This window comes from Lycorma delicatula, chromosome 6, assembly GCF_047948215.1.
Source record: "Lycorma delicatula isolate Av1 chromosome 6, ASM4794821v1, whole genome shotgun sequence".
NCBI classification, from domain to species: domain Eukaryota; kingdom Metazoa; phylum Arthropoda; class Insecta; order Hemiptera; family Fulgoridae; genus Lycorma; species Lycorma delicatula.
The window spans coordinates 112,452,882-112,465,973 of record NC_134460.1 but is presented as its reverse complement, the minus strand read 5'-3'; the positions used below and the strand labels follow the sequence as shown (position 1 = coordinate 112,465,973).

The 13,092-nt window shown below is 30.7% G+C and overlaps 1 protein-coding gene across 3 annotated transcripts in view; it reads left to right on the top strand.

The window, feature by feature from the left end:
• Eip63E (cyclin dependent kinase Eip63E) overlaps positions 1 to 13,092 on the top strand; it is a 778,181-nt gene that overhangs the window by 435,371 nt on the left and 329,718 nt on the right. The gene's annotated exons all lie outside the window — the stretch shown is intronic.

Genomic DNA, 13,092 nt, shown 5'->3' with positions numbered 1-13,092 from the left:
ACTATCGGTTTGCAGTTATACTTTTTTACTTTAGTGTTGTAATTTACTTTTTTACGAACCCTGGTCAATCTTAACATTTTAACTTCCTATTGTGAAAATGTCAATGTTTTGTTATGAGCGCTAGTTCATTTTTCATCGTACAAAAAGAAAGTAAGGATTTAGCTGTAATTTAGGTTCAACGTTGTTTTTTTTTATGGTGGAGTTAATAAATAAATTGTTTTACAACCTTCATTTTCTCAAAATTTTTTCTTAATGATTTTCAATGTCGAGGTTGTGAAGTGCGTTTACTTCCGTATTGATTAAAAAGTTAAAATTTAGACTTATGTTCTGTTCATTTTTTGTATTATTTAAAAGGTTTTATTATCATTTAGTTTTTTTTGTGATACAAATCCGTGTAACGTTCAACGGTTGCAGACGTGCTACTTCAAAACTACCTGTTGAAGACTAGAAAGTTGACGTTGAATAAAGAAGTAGCTGTATACTATGCAGGTCTTCACATGCTGCTTCTCTTAATTTTTTAAATTATTTTATCATATTTTTTTTTAAATGAGTAACTGTTTCTTTTGTAGGTGTATTTGAATTTTTTTTTGTAATTGAATTAATTGATTATTATTACGCATAATTTTTGTAAGAATTTATTTATAATAATTATTTTTTCATATATTAATTTTAGCATTGCATTTCTTGTTGCAGGTAAGTTACTCCTTTGTTATCCGTATTCTTTTGTGCTTTACCAAGTTTGAAGTTGTAAGTATTGTTGGATATATGTGTCATTAATATTTTAAGGTGAATTAGTTTGATTTTAGTTTTGTGCATATTGAATACAGCATGGATGCGAGTACTGGAACATATGTTACTCATGTTCGTTATACCGGTCTTGTTACAATATATATACTGGATCCCTGACTATCCGGCCTAATAGAGCGGTCGGCCGGGCCGGATAGGAAGAGACCCGGATACGGCGGAGTTCAAAGTTTAATCATTTACTGTGAGTTTGACGACCTTTATACATACTGTACTGAAAAATATAGCCTTGTTTCACATACAGTATTTTTAAAAAACTAATTACTGTGTTACACTGCATTTTTAAAATTTTACTGTCGTGAAGCAAAGACAAAAACGGACACGTTTTCTAAATTTAATTTATGTTAATGAACAATGTACATTTACAATCTGAATGTTTAATGTACTGCATTAATGTTAATAAAAATGTACACTGCATATTGACTTACTTGATTTAACTCTTAAAAAAGTCTTTGATTTTTTCGTTTTTCGCTGCATTCTCTTCCTCGCTGATAAGTCCTGCCATTTACTTAAGGTCATGGTATCCGGTAGTGTTGCTCCTTTCTATTGATTAATGTATTCGAGCGTGGTCTCGATCGCCTTAAGAGCTTCAACAGTATCTTCTTCCCTTGGCTAATTATTTAATACCATTGGTACTATATCATCACCAGTTATTTCTTCAATTTCATGCTGCTTCATCCATTCCGTGACGTCCTTCAAACCAGCCGCCTGACAGCCAGGGATTTTTTCCAGAAGTGAAACAAGTTCATTTTTTCTTTTGTCCTTTTTTGTCGCACTGGTTATCTACATCTTCCCACTTTTTACTGGCCTTATGATCTAGTAATATTTTCCAAAACCTCACAAACTATATGGCCGGTATCTCTTCCCATCTCTCAAGACACTCGTCGTATAACGTCTAACATATCAATTGCCTTCAACGCAGTTTGAATATCTTGGTTATCTTAAATTGTCGTTATGAGTCTTGTGATTAGCCGGCGTCGAAACCTTTTCTTTAAAATTTGTAGGACCCCTTGGTCCGTTGGCTGATAGACTGACGTAATATTTGCAGACAGAAAAAAACTTAATTCACCTGCACTTATTAATCCATCAGTGGCCGGATGGGATGGTGCATATCTAAGATAAGGACTGATTTCCTCGGAAAATTATCAGCCAAATATTATTCAACGGCAGGTACAAATTTATGGTGAAACCAATTTGTAAAAATTTCTCCATTCATCCACACATTTTTCTGATGAGTACACTATACAGCAATGATTCTATATTGAACGCTCTCGGGTTTTTAGATTTTCCAGTTACAGTTAGTCTCAAAGTGTGATTTCCAGTTGCGTTTCTGCACGTTAAAATTGTTACGCGTTGTTCGCTTTTTTGTATCCGGGTGTAACATTTTCCCGTCTGTACGCTAGGGTCTTTACGGTAACATCTTGTAATTAAGTCCTGTTTCTTCGCAGTTGTATATTTGTTCTCCAGAAGTTGCTGACTTATCTAGCAGGTTAAAAAAACCAGCTTTGAATTCGGGAATAGCATTCTTATCTCCAGACAACGCTTCTCCACTTATCGTCATCTGTCTTATACCAAAACGTTTCTTCCAGTTATCCAACCGACCGTCACTGACTGTAAATTCCCCTTCATCTCCTTCGATTTATTTTTAAACTGAATTGCCTTTTCTTGAAGTAAATGACCAGAAATAGGCAAACCTTTTCCTCTCAAAAACTCATGCCACAAATACAAAGCCTCCCCAACCTGAGAATGCTTGCCCTTTTGCATGGTTTTTCTAACTTTGATGCTATTTCTGCTTGCTTAGTTAGCGCACCATTGCTCTATTACGGGTTAACTTACGGGTTTTTCTGCAGTCGCCAGAAGTGCATTTTCCTACGCCGTACTTGGAAGCAATCTTTTTGCCGATTCTTTTTAGGCTGGGCGCTGAAGTTTTTTTCTAAGGTCATTACAACTTTCTTTCGTTTATATCCCATTTTAAACACGCACACAAACTCACATGTCCACACAGACTAATAAACCTTTTTATAGTTTAAACGGAGCACAAACTTAATTCGAGTATATCCGTTTTCGAATTTATCAGGACAGGAAAAATGAGATACGTAATGTACTGTACTTTTGGTATGGCTAGGTTACTAATACTAACCCACCGGGTTGATCTAGTGGTGAAACCCGTCTTCCCAAATCATCTGATTTGGAAGTCGAGTGTTCCAGTGTTCAAGTACTTATAAAGTCAGTTAATTTTACACGGATTTGAATACTAGATCGTGGATACCGGTGTTCTTTGGTACTTGGGTTTCAATTAACCACACATCACAGGAATGGTCGAATTGAGACTGTACATGACTGCACTTCATTTCCACTCTTACATATCATCCTTATTCTTCCTCTGAAGTATTATCTGGAAGGTAATTATGGAGGCTAAACAGGAAAAAGAAAGAAAAAGGTTACTAATACTGCGCCGGGTTGGTTTAGTGGTGAATGCGTTTTCGCAAATCAGCTGTTTTCGAAGTGGAGAGTTCCAAGTTCAAATCCTAGTAAATTTTATACGGATTTGAATACTAGATCGTGGATACCGGTGTTGTTTGGTGGTTGGTTTTCAATTAACCACACATCTCAGGAATGGTCGAATTGAGACTGTACAAGACTGCGCTTCATTTACACTCTTACATATCATCCTCATTTATCCTCTGAAATAATTCCTAACGGTGATTCCCGGAGGCAAAAAGAAAAAAAAGATTACTAATAATGCAGATAAATTATTCTTTTTTCTTTTTCCTGTTTGGCCTCCGGTAACTACCCGTTTAGATAATTCTTCAGAGGATGAATGAGGATCATATGTATGAGTGTAAATGAAGTGTAGTCTTGTACATTCTCAGTTCGACCATTCCTGAGATATGTGGTTAATTGAAACCCAACCACCACCAAAGAACACCGGTATCCACAATCTAGTATTCAAATCCATGTAAAAATAACTGCTTTACTAGGACTTGAACGCTGGAACTCTCGACTTCCAAATCAGCTGATTTGGGAAGACGCGTTAACCACTAGACCAACCCGGTGGGTTAGATAAATTATTCTATTTTTAATGAGTGGATGATGTCATGTGTTTTGACTGTGTTAGTACAGTATTTGTCGTCATAGCAAAATAATAAGTCAATGAACATAGATTATTGAGCGAGACTGCTTGATAAGGAATGAGTCATAATTTCCGGGAAATTATGACTATACGTAAGTGTATACTATACTGTAATTAATTCATTAGAATTCTTATCACCCATAAATGTACGCTCGCATAGGAAGTGTACTGGAAAAATAAGTTATTTCCTTGTCTTTCATAATAAGAGAAGCCACATTTCTTTTTCTTTTTTATATTACGTTCATTCATTTACGATCATTTCAACAAGTTGTTTTCTTTCAAAAAAAAAGGGTTTTTTTTACATGTATGTAATTACGTCGGCCGGATAGCCGCGAGTATGCTGTACAGCCAAATTTTAATATTTAATATTATTTTATATTTTAAAATATTTATTAATATGTAATATTTTTATAGTTAAAATATGTTTTTAAATATTTATGTTGATATAAAAATTCTGTTAACTTAGTTCGTAATTACATAATTATTAGTTAATAATTATATTTTATTTTATTTTAGTTTTTCAAGTAACAATGCAGTTGACTTGCAAAAGTAAACAAAAATTAATCATTTCGTTAAAATCGGTTTTTTAATGAGGTATTATTCAATAACTGCATGAAAAACAAATTGATTCGTGTATATATACAAACACACGATTAAAAAAAAATAGGAAATAACTAGTAGGCAAATTTTCATTCTAATTTTACTAAAGAAAAATTAGAAAATTTATATGTGGAAATGCGCAATAACCTAAAATTATTAAAAAATTAATAATTTATAAAAACATTGATAATTTAGTTAACATTTATTTCACTTCAAACTCATCAATCAATAAAATGCGTCTAAAGTATAGTTAGAAATAATCCATATTGTTTTTTAATTATAATTTAAACAATATCTTTTGCAAGATATTTTTGTATGTAATAATACTTGACATTTTCAAGATTTTGAAGGGGTAACTTATCGTAATTTTTTAAACGAAGCAATAAAAGTGAGTATTATGGAAAACAGAAGATTTTTAATAAAATGTGTTAGTCGTTTAATAAATTTTTTATTAAGAACAGAAAATAATTTCAGAAAATGGATTAAAATACGTTTTACTGCTTCTTGATTTAACAAATATTAAATTGCTAGTAGATAATGAAACTGAATATTTACCCTATGTATGATGAGAAAGTTTAAAAGGAATGTCGGCGCGCATATTAATAATGCTTTTTATTCCTTTAGCAAAATATGAAACGATCATTTTCTTGACATGACAATGCGAAGTTGTCAGGAGAGAACGCCAAAATTTTTCTGGCATCTTTTCTCTAATAAAAAAGTCATTTTCACTTTTTAAGTGCTCGCTTTCTTTTCATCTTGTGTCGTCTTATTCTCATCTTTTATCATATTTACTTCCTTTTTTCATTATATATTAATATTTACGTTGTAATAAACAATTTTTGTTATTATTTTTTGTTTAGAAATATTAATATATTTACTAAAAATGTAAATGTTGTATATTCAATTGTATTTTAATATTGTTAATTTGCATTTAATTTCTGTATAATATGTTTTATTCATCATTGTTTCTAATTTTAGAAATTGCTTATCTACATCCTACGCCTAATAATGTACTTAATTGAGTGCATTTTATTGCATTTTACAGCTAAACGAAATTTTTTTCTAGCTGGGTGCATATACATATATATATACTGTACACAAGAGTCAATAATTATCCGCAACGCAGCTATAAAATTTATTTCAATAAAAGAAAAACTTATAATATCTTTCAACATTTGCTTTTCCATTTCTTCCACCATATAATTGATTTCTTCAGATATAATTGATTGGTTGAGTAACAAAGAAGTCAGTATACACCACTTCCTTTAGTTCTTGATAAGTTTTAGTTCTTGAGTGTACCAAACAGATACTAGTCTAAGCGAGATTAGGAGGATTTAATACCTCAATCTTGATTTTTTTTTTTTTTTATGAAGGATTTCACGATGTAACTATAATAAAAACATATTACTTATAATACTGTGCTGAGACTGTCAATTTTGTACGTTATTGAGAATTGATAACAGCAATTTTGCGGCCTCAGTTGGAAGCTATGGGCTTTGGCTTTGGTATTAATAAGATATTCTTTCAGCAGGATCGGGCCATGTGTCAGGCGGTGCGCGAAACCGTTGAGTTGTTACTGCCTAAATTTTATTGGCGAACGCATCTTCCTTCCCAAATAAGCTGATTTGGAAGTCGAGAGTTCCAGCGTTCAAGTCCTAGTAAAGTCAGTTGTTTTTACACGGATTTGTAATACTAGATCGTGGATACCGGTGTTCTTTGGTGGTTGGGTTTCAATTAACCACACATCTCAGGAATGGTCGAACTGAGACGACAACACTACACTTCATTTACACTTATACATATCATCCTCATTCTTCGTCTGAAGTAATACCTGAACGGTAATTCCCGGAGGCTAAAGAGAAAAAAGAAAAGAACAAAGTAGGCTACTTGGTTGCATAGATTGCCATGGTTCATGAGTTTTACCACGATGAGCGCTTGACCCCCCCACTAAGCAAAACTCGGCTTCGGAAAACTATAGCACCAGTTACGAGTATAAACGTCGAAATCTTTAATATTATTTTGTTCCTGTCTTCTGAAGAACATTTTAGGTTAAAGTATAAACAGTATATTGTTTTTCTAATTCTAACTAATAAGTTTTGTTATGTATGAAAACGTCATATATTTTATCCTGTTTAGTTAGTTTGTGGGATTCCATTTTCGTCATTTATCCCTACACAGTACGATTACGGTTTTTATTGTATAAAATAGTCTTCTTTTTTCTATACTATTATATTTCCGCTGTTATTTGTACGAGGGTTATTTTTTTTCAAGGTCCGCTCGGTTACGAAATTGAAACCACAGTGAAAATAAAAATTTTTTTATTTGTAACAAGTACTTAACATATTTACGGTATTTATTTACATAGTCGCCACTCCAATTTAGACATTTGTCGTAGCGTGGTACCAACTTTCCAATACCCTCGTCAAGGAACGGAGCCGCCTCAGTTTTCAGCCATGTTTCTAGTGAAAATAATAGAAAAATTAATATAAAAAATTTCCTAAAATGCTTCGTTTGCGAGTTACGGCTATTGAAACATTTCGCTTGGATTTCCATTGTTCCGGTGAAATGAAGTACCGAAATTTTTAGTACGTTAATTAAGGGGCAGAATTAGTGAGTGATTTATTATCGTTTTTGGCCCCAAAAATTGAATAAAATAGGGATTAATTGACCGTATTACGGATGCAGCTGAGCAACTTAGGTCAGTCCTAAAGAACTAAAAAGAGCAACAAAAGCTGTTCAGAAGCGTGTTAAAAAATGTATTGAAAATGGCGGGCTCATTTTTGAACACTTATTATAAACTGATACGTATAAAGCACTTTGGTCTAGTGTGCTATTTCTAAATAAAATTCTAATTTTTCTAACTTTTCTTTGTTTTATTCAACTTATCTTGCCTTATTTTGTTCAGAATTAAATTCGCTATGAGTTCTGTTTGAAATTTTTATTTGTTTATTAATCATGTAACAAAATTAATTGTAAGTTAAACATAAAAAACACCCTAAGGTTTTCATCTCAGATTTTTCAAAAATTATTGCAATAACGTTTTGGGATCTATTTTATTCGATTTTTCAAGTTAAAAACCATAAGAAATCGCCAATTTATCCCCATAATTAACGTTCTAAAAATTTCAGTACGACCTCATTTTATCGGGGTAGCTGAAATCCGAGCGAAATCTTTCACTAACCGTAAATCGCAAACGAAGCATTTTCGTATGAATGTTTATATGAACTTTTCCCATTATTTTCACGAGTAAAATAGGTTATGAAAGTCCCCGGAGAACTTCTTGACACACCTATCTGTCCTAATTTGGATTATTAAATACTAAACGATTTTTTTTCTCTAAATTTTATGATGAAGTGAAGAGCTTAGAAAACCATTTACTACCGTCTGACTAGGGGAATCTTCGAAAACTAATAAGATTAAAACTGTGTGTTAGGTGTACAAATGATCATATGTCATTATAAAATAAGCTACCGGTTCTTTTGTACGGCTTGTACGTACCACAATGTACTAAAACATCTGTATGGGGTAATGGAATACAATTTTGGGAATCTGTGAGTTGCTCAATAATGAAATTATTTAGCGTTTCCAGTCAAAAACCTTGATTACAAATCCCTTGTGTTTTACAACACGATGGTTCTCCATAGAGTCAAATGTAAAATCGGTAAAAGAAAAACATTAAATTCTCCAGCATTAAATATCAAAACAAACTGGAAAGTTATCCATTTGCTTAGCGCTCTCTTTTCTGATAGTAATTCAAGTTAAAGAGAATTTGTTTATTTGAACTTCCATTAAAATTCGATGAAAAACTCAACTCATTTGTTTCATTTCTTTCTGTTCAGTGTTTCACTTATTCTTCACACTTCATTGTTTTACATATAATTTTATCTTACGTAATTATATTTCCTAATTAATTTGTGTGTTGATAATTAACATTATTTTTGTTAAAGTATTTACTTCCTACAATTACTGTTAATTTTTCGTTTCCTTAAATATCTGAAATACGTAATTTTGTTTGTCGGGAGCATTATTGCTGGCTACTTCACATATTCATATTAATTTCATTCCACTTATATTTACTTATTATTTTGTAAATAAACTTATGTAAATAACTGAGTAAACTGATGAAATAAGTGAGTTTAGTTTTAAAATTAGTAATTAGACAACAAAAAAAAAATTGAATAATGTAGCTTTCTGTCTTTCAATCTGGTAGTTGTAGTTTCATATCCCAATTATGCTTGGTATTTTTAACACGCTATTATTAACAAAATAAAAAAAAAATAGATTATGTAAATCGGAGCTAGCGTGTATGATTGCAATAACGATTAAATAAAATAATAATTAACGAGTAGAGTGAAAGTCAAACATACAAAAAGTTTCTATTAATAAAATTTTATATTTTGAACGTTGATATTTAATAATTAGTTAGTGACCCATGTCAGTCCTGCCACGGGTCAGAGAAGCCTCCTCAGAGCTTTGACCCTCTATGCAATGAGATAAGCATTTTACATAATGTTAACAGATTAGCACTAGTAGCGTCTAAACTCGATTTCTATGAAAGATAATTTTTTGATTTTTTTTTTTTTTAAATATAAAAACTCCCGTAATTCTTTCTATAATAAAGAAAAATTTAAAAGAAATTTCAGTTATTAAATACGGCGAAATTATTTTTTATTCTGTCATCGCTTTTATAAAATTAAAGATATCTTATTTCAAACTTAAACAAAAGTAATAATAATTGTATTTGTTGAAAACAATAACTTTCTAATAAATATTATGATATCTGAGAATCCTTTCCTTGCCTAACTTTTATTTTACCAAAAAAAACATTTTTCTCACGGGTTAAAATTTAACTTTTGCTATATAAGAAAAGTTTTTTTTATTCGGGTAGCAGTTGGAACTTTTTAAAGTAAAAATGAACGCAACTTAAGAATTAGAAAGGAAAAATTTATTTTCTTAAGTTTAAAAAGATAAATTGTTTGATTATTGGTATCGTGCCATGTAGGTCTACTAAAAATAAATGTAGTAATACGTATTAATGCGGTTATCGCTTTTTTTTGGCATCTGTTATTAATTTATTAATTTACGTTATTGATTTAAATGTCTCATTCTTTTTATAATTTCATATAATTAAAAACTTCGTAAGTAAATATGATTTCATTCTATTCTTGTTCACTCTCCGTGTTACTTCATGTTTTTTCATTTTATCCGTCTAATCTTCAATATCCAACATTCCTATCGGTTCTTCTTTCTTCATATCTCGCAGTTTCTATGTTTTATATCCATTCAGTAGTACACTTCAAACGTAACACTTTACAAGATCGTTCTTTTACGTATAACAACAAAATAATTGTTTGTTAAATGTTTTCTGGCCATTGTTATTGTTGTTTTTATTTCATCTTCCTATTTGCAGGCTTCTGTTAATATCGAGTCGAAATATCTGTACTATTTTTTTTTTGTCCAAGTCTTCTTTGATTTGTAAAACATTCAATGGATTATTAATCTTTTTTTTTTGATTGTATCGTCAAAATTGGAGATAGGCTGCACCTTTCACTTCCTTGATCAAATTAGTTGGTTGAGCACCCTATATTTTCCACCCTATAGCTATTTTCTGTTTTAAAAACAGTTTTTTTAATTAATTTCTATCTTTCCAGTCTATTCTTTTGATTTTATAATACCATTAATTATCTCATTTGAAGAGATTAAATGGTTTTTCTATATATATATATATATATATATATATATTTGTACAACACCAGTGATTCATTTACTTTCTACAAACTTCTTACAAATAGCTCAATACAGTAAGGGATACATTTCCTTACTGTTTTTTTCCGACTGTTTTGTTTAGAATTTGCGAACTATTTTTATTTAAATATCTTAGTGAATGCGAAATTAAACTTAACTGTCTTATAATCTTCACATTTACATTATCATATTTTTTTGGGGTTGGAATCATGGTTGTTTTAAGAAAGTCGTCTGCCATATTCCTCTTTTGTCAATATCACTTTTAATTAAATTACAAAGCTAATGAAATGTATCTGAAATTATTGATGTAAAAACATGAAACATTCAGTCGCAAATTAAGCCTGGAACAGTATCTGTCGTACTCCTGCAGGTGTTTAATCCAAACATTGACTGAATTTTTGTTTTGGTTGTTGATTTTGTAAGAAAGAACTCTCTGCCTCTAAATCCAATATTGAAATAAGATATAATCACTTCTTATAGAAATAGGATTTGCTTTTTGGGGGTAATTATCAAAGAAAACGATTTTTCATTGTTTGTTTTCCCGTAATATTTACTATTTTTTTTAGCTTAAATGAATGTTAAATTTCCTTTGTATACATGTAAAATAACGGTATATAAATAGAGTATCAAAATGCTAATCTTGCTTATGTCTATAAACGTGTATTGTCAGTCAGATTGCCTAACGAAAACAGAGGTTTAAAAATAGTGAACCCTAATTCCAGTTTATTCTTAAAAATCAAGTTTCTCAGGTTTTCTATTGAAAATGAGATGTAAAGTTTTCTTCAATTATCTGATCAGTTTATTGCATAACAGAATGACAAGGCTACCGAAATGTAATTAATGTCAGGCCTATATGAGACACGTTTACTCTCCTCGCCACAGAGATACGATGTACAGCAGTACTCTCAAAGAAGACAACTCGATTGTCTTTTATATCTCAGATGATATACATACGTTATAGCCGTAAGAATGATTGAGGAAAATATCAAAGCAACCTTTTAAAAATATAAAGTATAAGTCTGAAATATATGTTTTTGGATAGAAAAGATATTTTTAACTCGATATCGTTACTGTAGTATTGTTAAAAAGCTTAAAGCAATACAGTGTATACATTTTTTTGTTATTAAATTTATAATAACGTTCATCGGATCTAAAACAACTTTTATCACCTTCTGCGAAAGCGTACTTCAACAGTTCAGTCCGTTGCTACACGATCACGCCAGCTTTTTAGTATTAATAAATCGTCAGAAGAAATTTGGCTACGTTGCTTCAGATATTCCAAGAGCTGCTTGATGATTATTTTTATTAAATAAATTACAATCATGTATGCATGCTTACTGGATTTCGTTTCTATTCGGTTACTACGTGACTTCGGATTTAGTTCGGTTTATAGGTTATTCCTTGGTTTATAGAGGTGCGATTAATACAACTGTATTGAATTTATTTATTAATAATTTGTGCGATTTTTTTTAATAGAAATTGTTTCATAAAATGCTTCATTTTGGTTTGAGTAATTGTAGTACCAGCCTTTATAGCCAAATAAATAAATTAAACGAACTACGTATTTTCTAAATGTATCTGAAAAACATGTATTTAAAATTTGGAATCAATAATTTTATTTATTATTCTGATCATACAACTGAAAAATTACTGATTATTATTGCTTTTTATTTTTTGGTAATATTATTTACATGTATGATAATGATATAGTGTAGCTAAAAAAAAACAAACATTTTTGAAGAACACTTCAGCTTTGTAAAAGTATTATCATAAATATTTGAGCGCTTTCTAAGTTTTGTATAAGCGGTTAAAAAACATATTGTCAGATTTAGAAAGCCGTCCTTCTCCTTGAAGTCGGTTGAAAATCTAAAGAAACGGTAAATTTTTAATTCTGTTTATCAGAGTTATTCAACTTATACTGTATTCAAATTTGACTCGTAAAATATTCAGGAAAAGAATATTAAAAAGCTAAAGTGATTTTTTTTTTTTTATTTATAAAAGAAGTCATTAAATTTACAGTATATTTCTGTAAATATTAGCCTTGTATTATATTTTAGAAAACGGGGCGCATATTTAAAGATTGTATTAAGTCTCAGTTTGAGTGGATAAGTACTTTGTTTACAATACGTTCAGTATTAAGTGCATATGAATCGGATGTGCTCCATCTTCTGCGTAGTTGCTATGGAAACCAGCTATCGGAGTTTATACTTTTACTATTGTTCGTGCTTTCAGTATTAAATAGAATACGTAAAAATAGATCTATTGAACATTTTTATATTGCCACCATGATTGCTTAGTACCATTTTTACTAGAATTTTTATTTTGATTGTTAATGTTTTCTTATCGCATAGCTTTCTTGCCGGTAAATGTCATGGATCCGTTAAAAATAATTTCTTTTAAAAATGAATATTTCCTGTGTTTTTCTTTACAGTATGTAATTTCATTTTGTTTTGCTTGATTTACCGTTAATTTTTTTATTGAGTTATTTTAATATTATTAATATATTAAAATATATTAATTTATAATTAAATATATTATAATAAAGATGGATCAGTTACTAGAGGAACTACAGATGCACGTGTACGTGTGTATACCTGTTTCAACTTTCAGCAACTGTTGAGAAAAATGCCAAAAATTTTGACGGAGAGGTTGCTGCTGTTACACTGGCCGTGGAAAAAATGACGGATGCTGTCGAAAAAAAATCGTGCTGCTGTCGGTTTGGAAGGCAGTACTGCTTACGATTGTCTTTAATCAACTCCCGTTTACTCATGGAATCCTTGCTTGCCGAAAAAAAAAGATCACCCTTAGTA